We start from the raw sequence: 18082 nt of genomic DNA, 5'->3' as shown, positions 1-18082 counted from the left end.
CAGGAGCTATAGAATCACTTTCCTTGGAGTGAGGACTTCCCAGCAACAGTCAGTTGTGGGCCTGGTGAAGGTGAATTTCTCCTCCCTTCCTCATGGTGTGCTCCTTTCTTCCACATCCACCCAAACAAAGGGTAGAGATTCAGGATAACAGCTCATAGAGCTTAGATGCGGCCGTAAGGAGAGGATGGGTTTCTCTTCGCTGGCAGAATACTTACTGAGCTGGAAGAATTTATAAGCCCATCTTCTTGGACCAATGAAAAAATTCCTGGGATGACTTGACATGAGTCCCTCAAAAGCTTAAGAGATACAAGAAGCATGAAGACAAGAGCCTACTTCTTGCCTAGATGCTTCTGACACCGAGGCTGGCTGGACCTGTCCACAAGAGCAGGGTGAAGCAGAGAACAGCAGTGCACGGGGATATGTGAGGTTCCTAAGGTCCAGTGGATACTGCAGAAGGCAGCCAAATGGAAGCTGTGTTGAAAGAACCCAGTCCAAGAGGGTACCAGCTGCCATAAGGATATTCAAGCCAAGAGAGACTGGGGGTGCACTGCAGAGGACGGAGGCTGGGAGGGGTGCACAATGCTAGCCAGGCAATGCATTACTCATGTCAGAGAACTGGGCAGTGTGTCTCCCAACCACACACCCTCAGCTCAGAGTCTCTGAAGAAGCCACAGCTGCACCCCAAAGAGGAGCTAGAATTCGAATGCCTATCAGAAAGATGCCTTCTGTTGTAAGCCAGTGTTAGCCAGGAGCAAACTGTAGCAAGTAAGTTTAAAAGATCTTTTTTGACACTTTCCTCAGACCTCCTTCCTTCTACCTGTTAAACTGAAAGGATCAGAATCAGAAGGGGGTGGGGAAGAAAGCAGAGAAATTGAAAACGTGACAATGTCCCTTCCCCCACTTCAGGTCCCCAAGATATGGATCAGCCTGGAATGGGAGGGAGGATAAAACTTTGATCTAGATATAGAGTCTGGGGCTGGCCCTTTTTACTTGTGAAATTAGGCTTTAATGATCAAAATAAGACTTGTTTTTATTACTAAAAGCAATCAAAATGCTACAGGTTCTTCAGGAGACATTATCTGAGTGGAAGATCATAGAGCCAGCCTGAAGGCCATGTCAGAGGAAACACAAAGCCGTTCCCTGCTCAAGCCCCAAGGAGCTCGGACTGTCCAATAAACCACTTACAGAATATTTTAGTGTCTTTCTTTTGGCCTCTTTTCTCTCCTTAGTCTTTCTCTAGTTGTATGTTTTCAGAATCCCTTTTGTTCAATTTTTCCAATTCTCAGAATTCTTTAAAAGAAGAATTCTGTAAAAAAATCTATCATGTGGTAAACAGTACTTCACATCTCAACAAATTTTTCATGAGTAATTTCTTATTGCCGTACACTGTTCCCTGTTTATTTAAAGCCATAGTTTATTGAACCACGCTTCAATTTATAGAACCACTTAAGATAGGAATCATCTATATAAATCCAGACAGCAGCATACTCTCAGCCATGAAAATCCACGATGCTGGCCCACTGGTGATCAATCTCAGTGACATACCTGGGTGAAATGTACCCTAGGCTGTATTCACTGAGGCTCTTCTACTGCAAGCAACAGATTATGGTTAACTTTTTTAAAAGGGGTCAGGAGAGGTTTATTGGGAAACATGGAGTAACTCTCAAAATCAAAGAAAGAGTTAAGGAGCCAAGCATTGGGAAAGAAAAAACTCAGAGTCGCTCCAGGAACACATGGGGCAGTAGTACACAGTCCTTCTGTCTTGTGTGCTGTGACTCAACTCCAGCCACTTTCAGACTCTGTTTCTCTGCTCTTGTTTCAAAATCCTGAAAGTCTAATGATTTTTTTTCTTCCCCCATTTTGGTCAGGTTTCTCTACCTCTAGAAAATCCAATAAATGGCTCTTGGGGTATCATTGTGGGTAGATATGTACTTATCTTAAGAAATAGAGAATAACTGATGTTTTTGAACTGTGGTGTTGGTGAAGAATATTGAATATACTGTGAACTGCCAAAAGAATAAACAAATCAGTCTTAGAAGAAATACAACCAGGAGCGAGGATGATGAGACTTCAGCTCGCTTACTTTGGACACGTCATCAGGAAAAACAAATCACTAGAAATGAAAATGAGAAAAACTGTCAATGAAGTGGATTGACACAATAGCTGCAACAATAAACAAAAACATACCAATGCTCATGAAGATGGTGCAGGACTAGGCAATGTTTCATGCTTTTATGCATAAGGTCTCCATGAGTCGGAGTCAATTCAATGGCAACTAACAACAACTAAGAGGTTAAGTCACAATCCTGTTGCTAGGAGTTGATCCCAGTCTTAAAACCCCAGGGTCATCTTTCAATTAACAAATACACAGAAAGGAACCTAAGAAACAGGTAATAGTAAATGAATTGCCTGTAAAGAAGAAAGTTTTGTGATGTTGGTTAATGACTGGGTGTTTACCTTGATATTGATGACTGAGTGGTTATTGTAAGTATTTTATGCACCTTGGGCTGTCCTAGGCCTGCTTGTCTCTGGGACAATGAGTCCCTTGCTTAGGTAGGACACTCTGTTCCATCAGCCTCTGTCAGTTTCACTCATTTTGACAGGTGGCAGGTTATCTAGTCCTGACTAAGAATGATTTAACCACCATGGTTTCTTCTGTTGCCAATAAAAATGTCACCAGGGGCTTCTGTCCTGGTCAAAGTACAGCTTAGGCCTGTTATATAAAGCTGTAGATGATCAATCCTGTGTTCTCTCTCTGATGAAGGGAAACCCTAAGTCAGATAACATAGATTGTTGTTGCTGTTGTTAGGTGCTGTAGAGTCGGTTCCAACTCATAGTGACCCCAAGTGACAAAGTAGGACTGCCCCATAGGGTTTTCTAGGTGGTAATCTTTACTGGAGCAGATAGTCAGGTGTTTTCTCCCACTGAAACTCTGGGTAGGTTGGAACTGCCAACCTTTCAGTTAGCAGCTGAGTGCTTAACTGTAGCACCACCACAGCTCCTTAATAACATAGAGGAAGCCTGTATTTTCTTATAATTGGCGTCAAGGGGCATCCTCACCATGCCAAGCATTTAATTCTTCTCCACTCTTTACATAGAAAACATGTCACATATTCCCTTAATTGCACACTTTGATAAACTAGTCATGGCTCTCAGCTCAGACTGTTTTATGGGCAAGTTTTTTCAAACTTTCAAGCAACAGACAATTCTTGTGCTATGTAAACTACTCTGCAGCACAGAAACATGAGAAAGCAATCCCAATTAAGAATGCCAAAATTGAAAAATCTGCATACACATAAAAAGAACACTTTAGACCTATCTCAATAATGACTATTAATCCAAAATTCTAAATATAAATCTAACAAATGGATATCAGCTCTATGTTAAAAAATAGTATGAGTGAATCATCCTTTAATTTCTATTCTAATAATTTAAGGGTGGCTTAATATAAGAAAATAAATTAATAAAATTTGTCACTACAACAGATCAAAAAAAAAAAAAGCCATGTAACATCCCAATAGGATTTGTTAAAATTTGTTATCTGTCCTTTCAAAAAAAAATTCTTGCTAGAATGGAAATTAAAAAATATTTTCCTAACATAATAAAGAATATCTATGTGAACACGACAGCCAAAGCCATATCTATGTGGTATTTTGCAAAATATGTCCCAAAAATTTTAGTTCTGAGAAATTTTATTATTTAGTGTCATGTGGGGAAAAATGGTGCTGTGATCAAATAAATTTGAAAAATGATGAATTAACTAAATTAAACAAATTTTTATGTGCTTATATGAATTCTAACTCTCCAGGTGTTACCTATTCATTTGCCCTTACGGGACCTCGTTTCCACAGAACATCTCACCCAACTAACATTGTTCAGAACTTCACTTTGGAAAATGTTATAGTAATGATCTCCTCAGTAATGTGGAGAAGAAGATAAAAATGCAGCTGGTTCCTCTGTTAAGAGTGATGGAAAAATTTAGAAACAGATGATGGTGATGACTGAACAACATGATAAACATAATTAATGTTACCTAATCGCCCATGTGAAGAATGTTGAAATGGCAAATGTTTTTTACATACATATTTACCACAATTAAAAATAAGGAAGAAGAAAGCTGCTTGTTACAGTTTAGCATTGTCCTAAATTTCAGAACAAAGGTTCTCAGGTATCATATTGGTAGGAATTGATATAACAACTAGACAGAAATCAGTATGGACATAGGAAATTTGAATGGCTCTATCAGCCAGTTTGACCTAACTGACATTTATAGAACACTCCATCCAACAACAGCAGAATACACATTCTTCTCAAGTGCACATGAAATATTTACCAAGATGGACTATAATCTGGATCATAAAACAAGTCTCAGTAAATTTAAACATATTTAAGTCATACAAAGTATGTTCTGTAACTTCAGTGAAATTAAATTAGAAATCAACAATGAAAAGATCTCTGGAAACTCCTCCAAATATTTGGAAACTAAATAATACAATTCTTAATAACTCATGGGTAAAAGAAGAAAGTAAAGAAGTAGTTAGGGTAAAATTTTAGCACTAAATGCCTATATTAGAATAGAATGAAGGCTTCATATCAATGACCTCAGATTCCACCTTAGGAAACTAGAAAAGAAGAGCAAATTAAACTCAAAGGAAATTGTCGTTTTTAGGTGTCATCAAGTCGGCTCCAACTCACAGCAACTGTCTTAGTTATCTAGTGCTACTAAAACAGAAATACCACAAGTGGATGGCTTTAACAAGCAGAAATTTATTTTCTCACAGTTTAAGAGACTAGAAGTTTGACTTCAGGATGCTGGCTCTAGCGGAAGGCTTTCTCTCTGTGGGCTCTGGAGGAAGGTCTTTGTCTCTTCTGAGCTTCTGCTCCTGGACAATGTTCATGTGGCTTGGCATCTCTCTTCCCCTATCTCTGCTCTACTCTCTTGTTTAATTTATTTTATATCTCAGAAGAGATTGACTCAAGATACACCCTACACTAATCTTGCCTCATTAACATAACAAAGAAAACCCATTCCCAAATGGGATTATAACCACAGACACAGAGGTTAAGATTTACAACACGTTTTAGGGGGACATAATTCAATCCATAGCAGGGATTTTATATATAACAGAACAAAACATTACTGGTCCTGCGCCATCCTCACAATCGTTGCTATGTTTGGTGAATATAACAACATGGAGAAATATATAAATAATTATAGTGAGAGAGAAAAGAGGCCAAACAAAATGAATCATACATACTGTATGGTTCCATTTATATAAAATTCTAGAAAACCTGAATTAATTGATAGTGAGAGAAAGCAAAGTAATGGTTGCTTTGGATGGGACTGGGAGACAGGGAGGAGTGAGAGGGAGGGATTACATAGAGGTACAATGAAACTTTTGGGGTGATTAATATGTACACTATTTTTATTGTAATGATGGTTTCATGAAGGTACACAAATGTCAAAACTTATCAAATTGTACATTTTAAGTATGTACACTTTACTGTCAATTGTACCTCAATTGTTGTTAAGTGCTGTCAAGTAGGCTCCGACTCATAGCAACCTTGTGTTTAACAGAACCAAACACTGCCCAGTCCATACCTCAATAAAGCTTTAAAAAATTAATTTACCTTTACAAAATGTAAAAGCAAATGACATACTAAGGTAAGATGTTAATAATAGTGGAAACTGAGCACAGGGATATATGGGAACTCTGTTCTATCTTTACAATTTTTTCTGTACATCTAAAACTGTTCTTAAAAATAAAGTTTATTTTTAAAAAAAGGAAATGACAACTTGGGGAAGTATTTGCAGATATATTACAGAAAAAAAAATATATCCATGTACAAAGAGTTCTTACAAATCAGCAGAGGAAAAGATAATCACTATATTTTTCAAGTGGACAATGACATGAATATACAATTTGCAAAGCATAAACAAATGGCTAATAAAAATAAGGAACAATAGTAAAAGAAATATAAGTAACACAAAAATAAAATACTGTTTTATACATCAAATAGCAAATATTATTTTTAAGTTATCATTCAGTATTGAGATAATACGATGAGAATAATGAGACTATGAGAACAATCTTATACACACTTTCTGGAGGCCATTTCAACAATACATATCAAAGTCCCAGAACAGGCATACACTTTGATCTAATAATTCAGCTTCTAGTAATTTGTTCTAAAGATATAATCATGAATGAAAACAAAGATACATTTGAAAGTATGTTCATTAGGGAATTACAATAGCAAAAAAAAAAAAGGAAAGAAAGAAACCCAACAAAATACCTAAGAGTGGAGGATTGGTTAAAATAAATTTTATTCTTAGAATTCAGTGTTAACCAGTCACTAGAAATGAGGTTACTAAGAAATATTTCTGTACAGTATGTATAAAATGTTATCAGTATTGGGGGAAAAAATAGAGAGAAAGAGAGACAGTCCCTGGATGGTGCAAACAGGTAACACCCTTGGCTGCTAGCCGAAAGTTTGGAGGTTCCAGTCTACCTGATGATGCCTCAAAAGAAAGATCTGGCCACCTACTTCTGAAAAATCAACCACTGAAAACTCTACACAGCACAGTTCTTCTCTTACATACACGGGCCACCAAGAGTCAGAGTCAACTTGACCGACTTGACAGAAACTGATAAACCCATTGCCACTGAGTCAATTCTAACTCATAGATGTGTGTCAACTTGTCTGGGCCATGATTCTCAGTGGTTTAGCAGTTATGATGTAGTTTGGCAGTCATATGATGATGTGATCACTTCTATGATGAGATTTGATATAATGTGATCACCTCCATGATGGGATCTTCTGTGAGTAGCCAATCAGTTGAAAGGGAGTTTCCTTGGGTGTGTGGCCTGCATCCAGTATAAGCAGATATTCTGCAAGGCTCATGGGCTGTTGCTTGTTCTGGATCCTGCAGCTGGCTCCTGTTCACCTGACCCCAGGTTCCTGGGACTTGAGCTAGCAGCTTATCTGCCATCTTGCCTGCCAATCTTGGAGTTCAAAGGTCTTCGCAGCCTGTGAGCAAGAGCCCTGCTGTCTGACCTGCTGATCTTGGATTCTCCAGCCCCTGTGGCTACATGAATCAGGAGAAGCCTCTAGCCTGACCCACAGATTTGGGATGTCCCAGCCTCTACAACCACATGAGCTATTTCCTTTATAGAAATCTCTTTATATAGATATTTATATGATTTACTGGTTTTGCTTCTATAGAGAATCCAGATTAAGACAGTGACACTAGAGGACAGATTAGAACTACCCCGTAGGGTTTCCAAGGCAGTAATCTTTAAAGGAGCAGACTGCCACATCTTCCTCCTATGGAGTGGCTGGTAGGTTTCAACCTCCAACCTTTCAGTTAGCAGCCAAGCACTAAAACACTACACCAACAGGGCACTCCCTCTCTCTCTTTCTCTCTTTCTCTGTATATATGTGTGTGTGTGTGTGTGTGTTTGTGTGTGTGTGTATGTGTATGACTTATATACATGACTAAAGAATGTAAACACCAAAATGTATTTCCTTTTTTTTGCTTTTGGCTTTATAATTTTTTTTTTTTTACATTTAACACATATTACTTTCGTTTTTAAATAGTTACTTTAAAAAACTTACCTTTCCCATGTTCCATTCTCCCTTAGGATGCTCAACACAAATAACTGGATTTGCATCAATGGCATATAAGCAGTCAGTGTATTAGCTATCTTAGTGATTATAACACCTTGACTCATTTAAAATATAAATGTAATGAAAACACCTCTCTAACACATGTGGAAGTGCCATGCCTCTCAGAGTATCCTAAACAGCAGTGTATAGCCTCATATCCCTCTACATCAGGCCAAACCTGTTCAGACATAATAGAAGGTCAAGCCTGGGCATGGACAGCAAGAGTTAGGGTGGAAGGGGAGTGAGATGAAGCATGGTAACCAGCTTAACCACTCATGGTAATTTTACAGCACCTGTGTTGAGAGAGAAAGACTCTGACTCTAGGACATCAGTATGAAGGCACTCAAATAAGCTGCAAGAGGAAATGTAGAGCCCGACTCCTACTGTATTTTGTTGGTTAATCGACAACATTGCCATAAGCCCTGTTAGAAAACAGACCACTTCTGGAGGCGGAGTCAACATGGAGCTATAGACAGAAGCAGCACGCCATCCCTCCACAGCTAAGACCCAAAAAACTAAAACAGAGACAAACGTCAATCCTGTAACCCTATATGTCAAATGAAGACATAAAGAACTCAACCAAGCGAAACTGACAGAGAATAGAGAGCAAGGAGAGATATGAGCGGAGGTCCCCTATCAGCTAGCGCAGCACAGATATGCATCTTGGACTCCCGTCGGAGATTGGCGGACAGGAGTACAGGAAAGCAGATTCACGGAGTTCCCAGCAGGAGACAGAGCACCCGGTAACCAGTGATACGCACTTTTCCACCCCCTACCCATTTCCCCCTGCTTGGCTCACTTCCCAGCTGGCCACAGTCACTTGGCCAGAAGGCGCCAGCTCCGTGGATTCACCCCACTCACATCAGACAGCTCCCTCAGTGCCATTTTTTTTTCTACTGGTGTTGCTTTTTTTGGCTTCTTTTGGTTTTGTCCCTGCCTCTCATTTCCTCCTCCTCCTTTCTCTCAAACACCTGGCTCCGTGTGCCATCTTTGTTTCTTCTTGACAGGATGTGAAGCACTGCTCAGCTGGAGAACTGCTTCCTCAGTCTGAGCTGCCACTCAGGTGGGATCCCTGGGGCCTTTTTTTTTCCCCCTTTCTTTTCTCCTTTTTGTTTTTCTTCATTTCTTGGTTTCTCTTCTCTCTCTACTTACCTTCTTTTCATGTCTTCTGAGTACCTGGGGCTGTGTGCCATCTCTGCCCCTTCTGGACAGGCTGTACTGCGTGTCTGCGGAGTCACTTCCCTGGTCTGTGCAGCCTCACCAGTAGGACCCCTTGGGGGCATTTCTTTTTTTTTTTCTTTTTCTTTTTCCCTTTTTGTTTTTCTTCATTTCCCATTTCCTCATCTCTCTCGACTATCCTTCTTTTCCTGTCTCCTAATACCTGGTGCTGTGTGCCATCTCTGCCCCTTCTGGACAGGCTGTGCCCTGAAGCCTGGGAGCCACATCCCCAGTTGCCAGTGGGATCCCTGGGGGTATTTCTAGCTTTTCTTTTCTTTAATTTTTATTTATTTATTATCTTTTTCTTTTTTCCTTTTAATTTTTCTTCATTTCTCAGTTTCTCATCTCTCCACTCCAGTGGTAGGCTCCCTTGGCACTTTTTTTTTTTTTGGCATCTGTTTCTCTCTCCTCTCTCTCTTCTTTCCCATACTCACTTAGCCCCACACAACACAAACTCCTCCATCCCTCCTGCCTATCTGCACTGTGCACTGAACATCACACCCCCAAGCAGCACCAGTATGGCCTACTGGAACCTGCCCTGCACAGACCTCTGGCCTGCCTTGTCAGTCACAGTACGTGCCACCAATAACCCATCCCAGCCCCTCTCCTTCAGCTGGACCTGCCCTGCTGCACCATAGCTGAGCAACTGTCCCTGCCTATTGGATAAGGAGGTGAAAAGTATTGTGCCCACAGATGAGCAAACAACAAAGAACTCACAGAACACCTGCTCAGACATAACCAAATAGAACAAAAAAGCTGGATGAAACAAATTTACAATTAATAAACAAAGAAAATAACTACTGGATGTCCCAGAGAAGGCAGACAATATCAAAACATATAAAAAAAAAAGGACAGGATGATTTCAGTAGAAGTCCAAAATAAAATATCAAATGACTTTCTAGTAGAAGAAAAGGCACTAGAACTACCTGATAGGGAATTCAAATTTCTAATATTCGGAGCTATCCAAGAGTTGAAGCAATAAGCAGACAAAAATAAGGAAAAAAACATATAAATTCATGGAAAATATAGGCAAAGAAATGGAAGAATTCAGGAAAATAATGCAGGAACAAAATGTCAAAATAAATTCACAACTAGAAATCATTCAAAAACAACAATTAGAAATCCAAAAGATAAACAACAAGATTTCAGAAATGGACAGTGTCATGGAAGGTCTGGGGAGTAGATTTGAAACAATGGAAGACAGGATCAGCGAAATTGAGGAAAAATCAGAAAAAAAAAGAAAAATGAAGAAACTCTGAGAATTATGTGGGATACAATCAAAAGCAAAAATTTTCGAGTGATCAGAGTTCCAGAACAGGAGGAGAAACCTGAAAACACAGAGAGAACCTTTGAAGAATTGTGGACAGAAAACTTCCCTAGTATCATTAAATATGAAAAGCTGACCATACAAGTAGCTCAACGAACCCCATATAGGATAGATCTCAAAAGAAAATCACCAAGACGTATCTTATTCCCACTCGCTAAAACCAAAGACAAAGAAAGAATCCTGAGAGCAGCTTGAGAAAACAAAAAGTCACATACAGAGGTGAAACAATAAGACTAAGTTCTGATTACTTGGCAGAAACCATGCAGACAAGAAGGCAATGGGATGGCATATATAAAATGTTGAAAGAAAAAAAATGCCAACAAAGAATAATATTTCCTGCAAAACTCTCATTCAGACATGATGGTGAAATTAGGACACTTCCAGATAAACAGAAATTAAGGGAGTATGTAAAAACCAAACCAAACTTAAACAAGAATTATTAAAGGGAGTCCTTCAGTTTGAGAACAAACAACATCAGACAACAGCCTGAATCTAGGACACAAGATCACACCAGCCAGATACCAACCTAGGAAATGAACTCTCAAGGACTATTTAAAACCAAAAGATTTACAAAAGGGAACCAGGGAGGTTAATCTGTAAATGACAACAACTTCAGAACAATAAAAGAGGAAATAAACAGGGTAGGTATAGAACTTTCTAATGGAGAGGAAGGCAAGGCAATACCAAGTAATAATAGACTGGTTCAAACCTAGGAAGATAACGGTAAATTTCAAGGTAACCACAAAGAAAGTTAACAAACCTATTCATCAAAATAAAAAGAAAAACATAAAGTCTCAGTAAAAACAAAGGAAATGAAAAAAATCCACAAACAAAATAAATTCAGCACAGGAGAGGAAGAGGAACAAAGAAAATGTCAGTACCACAAAATGACAGCAATAAACTCACACCTATCAATAATTACACTGAACATAAATGGCCTAAATTCACCCATAAAGAGACAGAGAGTGACAGAATGGATAAAAAAACAGGATCCATCAGTATGCTGTCTTCAAAAGACACACTTTACAAACAAATATGTAAATTTATTAAAAATCAAAGGATGGAAAAAATATATTTCAAGCAAACAGCTACCAAAAAAGAGCAAGAGTGGCAATACTAATCTCAGATAAAATAGACTTTAAAACAAAATTCACCATAAAAGACAAAGAAGGACACTATATCATGATTAAAAGGACTATCCATCATGAAGACATAACCATAATAAACATCTACACACCCAATGAGAGGGCTTGAAACTACATAAAACAAACTCTAACAGCACTGAAAAGAGAAATTGACAGTTCCACAATAATAGCAGGGGACTTCAACACACTACTGTCAGTAAAGGACAGAACATCTAGAAAGAAACTCAACAAAGATACAAAAGATATAAAGGCCACAATCAGGCCAATGGAACTCATAAACATATATAGAACACTCCACCCAACAGCAGCAGAGTACACTTTCTTTTCCAACGCACATGGAACATTTTTCAGAATAGACCACATCTTAGGCCACAGAGCAACCCTCAACAAAATCCAAAACACTGAGATAATACAAAGTATCTTCTCTGATAACAAGGCCTTCAAAGTAGAAATTAACAACAGGAAGAGCAAGGAAAAAAAAATCATTATATGGAAACTAAAAAACACCCCGCTTAAAAACCACTGGGTAATAGAAGAAATCAGAGATGGAATCAAAAAATTCCTAGAATCAAACGAGAATGAAAACACATCATATGAAAACCTTTGGGACACAGCAAAGGCAGTGCTCAGAGGTCAATTTATAGCAATAGATGCACACTTCAAAAAAGAATAAAGGGACAAAATCAAAACATTAGCTACACAGCTAGAACAAATAGAAAGAGAACACCAAAGAAGCCCACATCCACCAGAAGAAAGGAAATAATAAAGATCAGAGCAGAAATAAATGAAATAGAGAATGGAAAAACAATAGAAAGAATCAACAAAACCAAAGGTTGGTTCTTTGAGAGGATCAACGAAATTGACTGGCCAACCAACAAAATCAAAACAGGAGAGGATGCAAATAACTCAAATAAGAAATAAAACGGGGGACATTACAACAGATCCAACTGAAATAAAAAGGATCATAACAGAGTATTATGAAAAACTATACTCCAATACATTTGAAAACCTAGAGGAAATGGACAAATTTCTAGAAACACACTACCTAACCAAACTAACAGAAAAGGATGTTGAAAATCTAAACAAACCCATAACAAGAGAAGAGATTGGAAAGGTTAAAAAAAAAAAAAAAACTCCCAACAAAAAAAGCCCTGGCCCAGATGGCTTCACTGGAGAATTCTATCAAACATTCAGAGAAGAATTTACACCAGTACTACTCAAGCTATTTCAGAGCATAGAAGAGGAAGCAACACTTCCAAATTCATTCTGTGAAGCCAGCATAATGCTGATACCAAAACCAGGCAAAGACGTCACAAAAAAAGAAAATTACAGACCAATATCTCTCATGAATATAGATACAAAAATTCTGAACAAAATTCTAGCCAATAGAATTCAGCATCATATCAAAAAAATAATACACCACGACCAAGTAGGATTCATACCAGGTATGCAAGGATGGTTTAACATTAGAAAATCCATCAACGTAATACACCACATAAATAAAAGGAAAGAAAAAAATCACATGATCATCTCAATTGACGCAGAAAAGGCATTTGACAAAGTTTAACACCCATTCCTGATAAAAACTTTCAATAAAATAGGTATAGAAGGGAAATTCCTCAACATAATAAAGGGCATCTATGCAAAACCAATGGTCAACATCATTCTTAATGGAGAGAGGCTGAAAACATTCCCCTTGAGGACAGGAACAAGATAAGGATATCCTTTATCACCAATCCTATTTAACGTTGTGCTGGAAGTCCTAGCTAGAGCAATAAGGCAAAAAAAAGAAATAAAGGGCATCCAAATTGGCAATGAAGAAGTAAAACTGTCTCTATTTGAGGATGATATGATACTATACACAGAAAACCCAAAAGACTCCACGAGAAAACTACTGGAACTAATAGAAAGATTCAGCAGAGTAGCAGGATACAAGATAAACATACAAAAATCAGTTGCATTCCTATACACCAATAAAGAGAATGACAAAAAGGAAATCAGGAAAACAATACCATTTTCAATAGCTCCTAAAAAGATAAAATACTTAGGAATAAATCTGACCAGGGATGTAAAAGACCTATACAAAGAAAACTACAAAACACTACTGCAAGAAACCAAAAGAGATCTACATAAATGGAAAAACATACCATGCTCATGGATAGGTAGATTCAACATCGTGAAAATGACAATTTTTCGCAAAGCAATTTACAAATACAATGCAATCCCAATCCGAATACCAACAACATTCTTTAAAGAGATGGAAAAACAAATCATTAACTTTATATGGAAAGGGAATAGGCCCCAGATAAGTAAAGCACTACTGAAGAAGAAGAATAAAGTAGGAGGACTCGTACTACCTGACCTTAGAACCTACTATACAGCTACAATAGTCATAACAACCTGGTACTGGTACAATGACAGATACATTGACAAATGAAACAGAATCAAAAACCCAGATTTAAATCCATCTACCTACGGTCACTTGATCTTCGACAAGGGCCTAAAGTCCATCAAATGGGGAAAAGACAGTCTTTTTAACAAATGGTGCTGGCAAAACTGGATATCCGTCTGCAAAAAAATAAAACAGGACCCATACCTCACACCATACACAAAAACTAATTCAAAATGGATCAAAGACCTAAATATAAAACCAGAAACTATAAAGATCACAGAAGAAAAATAGGATTAATTCTAGAGGCCCAGATACACAGCATTAACAGGATACAAACTATAACTAACAACACACAAACTGCAGAAGATAAGCTAGATAACTGGGATCTTCTAAAAATTAAACACTTTTGCTCATCAAAAGACTTCAGCAAAAGAGTAAAAAGAGAACCTACAGACTGGGAAAAAAAATTTTGGCAATTACAAATCCGACAAAGGTCTAATCTCTAAAATCTAACACCTCTACTATAAAAAGATAAATAATCCAATTAAAATATGAGCAAAGGAAATGAACAGACACTTCACCAAAGAAGACATTCAAGTGGCTAACAGACACATGAGGAAGTGCTTGTGATCACTAACCATTAGAGGAATGCAAATAAAAACCACAATGAGATACCATCTCACCCCAGAATTACTGGCACGAATTAAAAAAACAGAAAATAACAAATGTTGGAGAGGCTGATGGGAAGGCAAAATGGTACAACCATTTTGGAAAATGATATGGCGCTTCCTTAGAAAGCTAGAAATAGAAATACCATATGATCCAGCAATCCTACTCCTAGGACTATACCCTAGAGAAATAAGAGCTGTCACATGAATAAACATATGCACAACCATATTCTTTGCAGCATTGTTCACAAAAGCAAAAAATGGAAACAGCCTAGATGTCCATCAACAGATGAATGGATAAACAAACTGTGGTACATACACACAATGGAGTATCACGCAACCATAAAGAACAATGATGTATCTGCGAAGCATCTCACAACATGAATGAATCTTGGGGGCATTATGCTGAATGAAGCGTCAATCACAAAAGGACAAATACTGTATGAGACCACTACTGTAAAAACTCATGAAAAGATTTACACACAAAAAGAAACAATCAATGAGGGATGGGATGGGTGGGGTGGAAAAACACTAACTAGACAATAGATAAGTGGTAACTATTAGTGAAAAGTAAGACAGTACACAATACAGGGGAAGCCAGTACAACTTGTACAAGGCAAGGTTATGAAAGTTCCATAGACTCATCCAAACTCCCTGAGGGACCAAATTACTGCGCTGAGGGCTGCGGGGATCATGCCATGGCCTTGGGGAACATCCAGCTCAATTGGCATAACACAGTTTATAGAGAAAATGTTCTACATTCTACTTTGGTGAGTAGCGTCTGGGGTCTTAAAAGCCTGTGAGCGGTCATCTAGATACTCCACTGGCAGCAAGGGAGAATGAAGAAAACTAAAAACACAAGGGAAAGATTAGCCCAAAGGACTAATGAATTGCAACTACCACGGCCTCCACCAGACTGAGTCCAGTACAACTAGATGGTGCCTGGCTACCACCACTAACTTCTCTAACAGAGATCATAATATAGGGACAGAGCTAGAGAAAAATGTAGAACAAAATTCTAACTCACAAAAAAAGAGCAGACTTACTGGCCTGGCAGAGACTGGAGAAACCCCAACAGTATGGCCCCCAGATACCCTTTTAGCTCAGTAATGAAGTCACTCCTGAGGTTCACCCTTAGCCAAAGATTACACAAGCCCATAAAACAGAACGAGACTAAAGGGGCACACCAGCCCAGAGGCAAGGACTAGAAGACAGGAGGGGACAGGAAAGCTGGTAATGGGGAACCCAAGGTCGAGACGGGAGAGTATTGACATGTCATGGGGTTGTTAACTGATGTCATAAAACAATACGTGTACTAACTGTTTAATGAGAAGCTAGTTTGTTCTGTAAACCTTCATCTAAAGTACAATTAAAAAAAACAAAGAAAGAGGCATTTGCCTGTTAGGAAAAAAAAGAAAACAGGCCACTTCTTACAAGAAGTTTACCTTACTTAATGGAGGGATCTGGACTTTAGACCCTAGTGATCAACTTTTTAATGACTCTTGTCGAATCTATGCACTCACTTAGTATTAATACATAGCTCTCTAAACTCAATTAGAATGATCCCTTGGTCTCCTCATAGACGGAATGGAAGCCCATATCCATATATAGTAGCTGGGGACTTGTTTAGCAGGGGTTGTTTACCGTCTTAGGGATTGAATTCTGTTCTCTTTCCAAGCTCTCTGTTTCAAGGGTTCAGGAACTTGCTTTGCACAGCTCATACACTGCTGCCATCTAATGGACAGGCCGGCAACCTACAGTTTTAATAGATTTCATTCCAGATTCCTTAACAAATTATCTTGTAAACTGAGACTATCAGGTCTTTGGACTGCCATCCAGGAGGAAAAGGGCATAACAAGAAGAGACAGGACACCTTCTTAAAGCGGAATGAAGCATTTAAAGGCAATCCGGCCAAAGACCATGCTTCTAAGTAAGAACCTGAAGGATGGAATATCCATTCTGGAATGGGTGGAAGCTGCCTGACAGAATAGGGTGTGAAGGAGAAGATGGAGAACTGGGAATGAGGGAGAGGAAGAAGCGGTAATAATTCCAATGGAGTAATCCTTTGTGAACATTATAGCAGTTCTATAAGTGGTCCCTCATCAGATCTGCAAATAAGTCACTAAGAAGTGACAGAAACTTATTGGAGACTGAACAGCATGATGATAGAAATAGGACATCTGGTCACCTTGGTACTAAAAAATTCACATATAAAGTTTAAATCTGAGGATCAGATTATTGCTTTTGGGTCTGAGATATACCAAATGAGTCTATCAGTCACTGTTCTGCAGTAACAGACTTTTCCAGTTTTACTTTAGTTCTATTTTCAATTTTTAGGACTCGTTAATTCTTTCTGAAACCTTTCCCATCTCCCTCATTAGCTGCATCCTTCCTGCTTGTGTATTTTGTGCTTTATATTTCTGTCACTAATAACAATTACTTGTTTACAAGTTTGCCTTTCCTGCTAGAAAGACCTCATTTGATCCATTTTTCTACTGTATCGGAAGTGCCTCCTGGCCCCTGAGATTGGAGGGTGTCCCCTCTCCACAAACAGCCAGCTAAAGATTCATGGAGATGAGAATACGCAACATGTGGACTTTTCTCTCTGCCAAGTAAATCCCCAATGAAGGGAATTTATGGATGTAACACTGAGGACAGGTGTGTCAAGGGCTGAAGCCATTAACTGAGAGAGCTCTGAGGTACAGACTCCATGGAGTCGGCATAAACAATTCTAACACTTTGGGAATCGATTTCCTATTTTTCTAAAATGAAATTAATGAGTTTAGCACCTAGTGGATGGACACTTTGGTCTTGCAAATAATCTTGCAGTTAATCTGAGGATAGTGACATCAATAGTGTTTCCTGCCCAGCATCCATCCCTCTTACAGGTCTATCACCTGGATTTTCCTTTGGAGAACCACCTACCCCATCGTGGCAGAGACAATGCTCTCTGTTAACCTAACCACTTTATTGCCCTCCTGGGCACACAGGAAGTCTGTATTTCCCAATCCATTTGCATGTAGGTAGATATGAGATTAGTCCTGGTCAAAAGGATGCAAGCAGAACCGATGCATGTAACATCCAGGCTTGACCTAAGAAAATCCCCCTCTCTCTTCCAGCAGTGATGGAGGCCGTGCGTCGAGGAAGGTGGTTTCAGAGAATGAAAGGAGTCAGGATCACTGTATCACCACTTAGAAGCAAGACAGACACAAAAGCCTACTGAGCTGGAACAACCGCACCGGATTTTGCATGGATGAAAAATAAACTGTTACTCTGCTGGTCGCTGAGGTTTGAAAGTTGTTTGTTCCAAAAAACTTACAATCTAGTTTGGGAGATAAGACATGTACCTTAAAAAGAAAATAATCATAACAGCAAGCACTTGTACAGTGGGTCAGGCACTGCTCTAAGCACTTTACATATAATAAACCAGCTGCCATTCAGTCAGCTCTGACTCATGGCAACCCTATGTATGTCAGAGTAGATCTGTCCTCCATAGCGTTTTCAACGGCTGATTTTTTGGGAAGTAGACTGCTAGGCTTTCTTCCAAGGAGCCTCTGGGTGAACTCAAACCTCCAACCGTTTGGTTAGCAGCTGAGCTTATCAACCATTTGTTTGCACCACCCTGGGACTCCTTACTTACAATAACTTATTTACTCCTCAC

Source organism: Trichechus manatus, unplaced genomic scaffold, assembly GCF_000243295.1.
Source record: "Trichechus manatus latirostris isolate Lorelei unplaced genomic scaffold, TriManLat1.0 scaffold00091, whole genome shotgun sequence".
NCBI lineage: Eukaryota > Metazoa > Chordata > Mammalia > Sirenia > Trichechidae > Trichechus > Trichechus manatus.
Note: the sequence above shows the minus strand (reverse complement) of the source record.